General features: G+C 29.9%; 1 long non-coding RNA gene across 1 annotated transcript; it reads right to left on the reverse strand.

Moving 5' to 3' along the window:
* Positions 1-1,139, reverse strand: LOC139430672 (uncharacterized). Its single transcript, XR_011641058.1, has 3 exons — positions 1,041-1,139; positions 610-982; positions 1-551 (listed from the first exon to the last, which is right to left on the reverse strand). It is a non-coding gene; the product is annotated as an uncharacterized lncRNA (long non-coding RNA).
* Positions 1,140-3,521: the final 2,382 nt, after the last annotated feature.

The raw sequence follows: 3,521 nt of genomic DNA on the forward strand, positions 1-3,521 counted from the left end.
TTTCAACATAATAATTTATTATTCACAAAACTAATAAAATTTGGTAACATAAATAGAATATAAGTACGAAGGCTTTCACGGTCGGTGTAATTAAACTAGAACTAATAGTAGCACTATCGAAGACGACTCGAAATCACTTCGAAAATTTCTAGCTAGTGTTAGTTCTAGTGATAGTGCTACTATTAGTTCTAGTTTTAGTTCAATAAATAGAATAATGTTACATTTTGTTTACCCTAACAGTTTTTGTAGCGTCTTCCTGGATGGTAATGAAAAGAAATTTGATAAGAACCAGTATCCTTTACCACTTTGTTTGTAAATAGTAAGAGCCAGCACTTCTTTTTTCTGATTTCGGGACTGGCTGCTAAAGAAATTTCTAGTTTCTTTATTCAAATATTTGAGGTTCACCAATACCTGAGGATTTTTCCTCAATTGTATTAGCTTTTGCCTTATTATTCTGGCATTTTTCTTAGCGCGACACGACGCTTTTTTTACTCCAGTTAGGTTGCAATTGCTGCAGTTCTTTGTAAAAGGTAATTTCCTCCGTTTCTTATCTATAAAAATAAAGATAATTTTAAATAAGAATGATTATTCAGTTTTTATGGTATTTACCAATTATTTCTTTTTCATCACTTAGGTGGAACCGTTTCCAATTCATTTCTATTGAAATGACAGAATTTTCCTCACATAATGAGGTTGAAGCAATTTCGCAACCTTGTTGTTTACTACATCCAGGATAGACTTGCATAACAGTTGAACTAGTTACACCAGGAAGTTTGTCGGGGCATACATATGTGGGGGTATAAATATATATATATGGCATGTCGGGGTATAAACATATATAATATGGTATATAATGAATTATATAATTATGAATTATGAAACTAAATAATTAATTTCATACCATGCAGCATATCTGAAGTATCTTCTGTTGGTTGATCTTGTGGAGACAAAAAGCAATTATTTATAGTTTCTTCTTATAAATCTAAATGATTTAAAAAACATATTTAAAAAACAAACTTTTTATCCAAAATTTCATTTACCTAGTAAGCATAATGTAGGTAGCTTTTTCAATTTCTTCTCAACATATTTGCACATTGTTGCAAAATGGTTGGGGCAAACACAATAGTTACAAATAATTTCAAATAATTTTGAATTGTGTATTCCAGAGAGCCAAGCCATTCGAATAATAGGGTCGGTCGGAAAATAATATCTAGAAATACAGAATGAAAGTAATTATGCTGTATTAATTAATAATTTTTATAATTTACCTTTTAATGTCTGTCATCACAAGATGGTACACAGCAAGGATTAATAACCGACATTTTTATCATTTAAAAAATTTTAAATGTTTTTTACACTTTTTTACACTTAATTACAAAATTACACTTATTAAAAAAATTAACTGATTTATCAATATCATTTATATTTGACATCACTTAATTTGACTTAATTAATCAAAGATGAATACAAAAAAAGAAATGAAATATAAGCCACCTTAAAGGTTGTTTAAATTTGTATTTGTGTAGAATTAGTTATCGACGGTGACATCGGATGGCGTTGACGACGGTTACAATTTTCATTCATTTGAGATCCCCCCCATGACATTGACAACTAGAAAAATTAATGACCCAATGTCACCAACATGAATTGGTTCCATAAAATGTTACTAAAATTTCATTACAGCATCGGATGCTGTTGAATGAGTGCTTTAAGTCTTATGAAACGTGTTTTTTATGCTATTTTTTGTAATTCGCGTTTTTATACTTTTTTTTTAACAAAAATAAAGTAAATTTTGGCAATGTAGGGAAATAGGTATGTAGCAGTTGGTAACACCGGAACACTTGAAAATAGAAACTTTGAATTGACAATTAGAAACTGTCAAAACACCAAATATATTCACCTGAAAAAAATGTTTGATGTACACCTCCCAAAATAAGAGAAATTGCTCAGAGTCAATGTCCTTATCATTGTGGACTTTGTATTCGATGCTAAGAACGTGTTTAAACATCCATAGACAAAAATTGTCACATTGACAACTAGAAAAATTAATGACCCAATGTCACCAACGTGAACTGGTTCATTAAAATGTTACTAAAATCTCATTACAGCATCGGATGCTGTAAGGAGTCTCATTACAGCACCCGTTTGAGTACTTTTATAGCTTCCATTATCGTAGCGAATTACAAAAAAGACTTTTACCGGTTTCAGGCTGTAAGAAGGTTCTTAACATTCACATTAGGAATGTAAAAATCACATATCGGTAAGGTAAAAATGACATATTAGTAATGTTATATTTTTACAATACAGGAAAAGAAGCTACATATTTAATAAACCTTCATTATGAAAATTTTAAGTAACAATGGAACAGAAACCTAATGCTACTTTTAATAATAGTAATTATTTATGTTCACCGTGCAATTAGAACAACCCGAAAATGTGTGATGCATTAGTTAGTTTAGGTAAATTAACGTCACTCATTTTACAAATTATTGAATTTTAAAAAAATAAAATATTTGTTGACAAATAAACATCTTTGTGACTACCTAGCAACCAACTTGTATAACGACTTTGACTTTTACGGAAAACGTTGCAAATGAATTTTTGATTTACTATTGTTCTTAGATGTCTTAAACCTGACATCTGCGGCTGTAATAAATGTCATAACATTTCTCGGTATGTTAATAGCTATTACGTCCTGTTGACAAAAAACTATCGTTTTGACGGTCGTTAAGTACTACGCAAAAGTCAAGTTTTAATAGCAGTTTTCGAAAAAAATTTAAATCTTTAGACCCGTTTCAGGGATTTTTCCATAAACCGTTTGTTATGATTTTATCGCCTATATCCGTTACTTTACGGACACACTGTATAAATCGTTGTGTTTCGTTTAAAAATAAGGCTGCAATATTTTTTAAAAAGTTTTAATACTTTCTGGTGACAAGTTCGAAATTAATCTATCTATTAGGATTGAGCCAACGAGAGAGATAGCTTGCGCAAGGTGATCGAACCGAGATAGACATAGAAGCGTACTGACATATAATGAGCGTGCGTTAATTTATAAGATAAAAAACTATCAATTAGAAGTAACATTTATAATACTTACAGGTGATGTGAAACTGTATTATCGCGAACTTTGCACACGAAACAATACATTTTTAAACATAACTGGCTGTGACACAACAAAACGATAAACGTCAAATGGAAGAGGTTTGACACTTTTGTGCGCATGCACCCGTCTGTTTAGTACCGTTTTATGTCTATCTTTGTTACACTTTCACATTATCGCTTTCCATCTGCGTTTATTCACCTTGAGCCACATTTTTGTTAGTAGATATATTCAGTTAGCTCAATCCATATTATATATAATCAAAGATCTATTACTATTTTATTTAGTTTTATAAAGTAAATAGTTTTATAACTTTTTTAATATAAATTATTTAATTAATTTTCATTAAGATAATTTATTGAATGTATTTCGTATTATTTGAATTTTCTAGGGGAATTAATAAAAATTACCATTTCCA

Source organism: Onthophagus taurus, chromosome 7 (genome assembly GCF_036711975.1).
Source record: "Onthophagus taurus isolate NC chromosome 7, IU_Otau_3.0, whole genome shotgun sequence".
Classification (NCBI taxonomy): domain Eukaryota; kingdom Metazoa; phylum Arthropoda; class Insecta; order Coleoptera; family Scarabaeidae; genus Onthophagus; species Onthophagus taurus.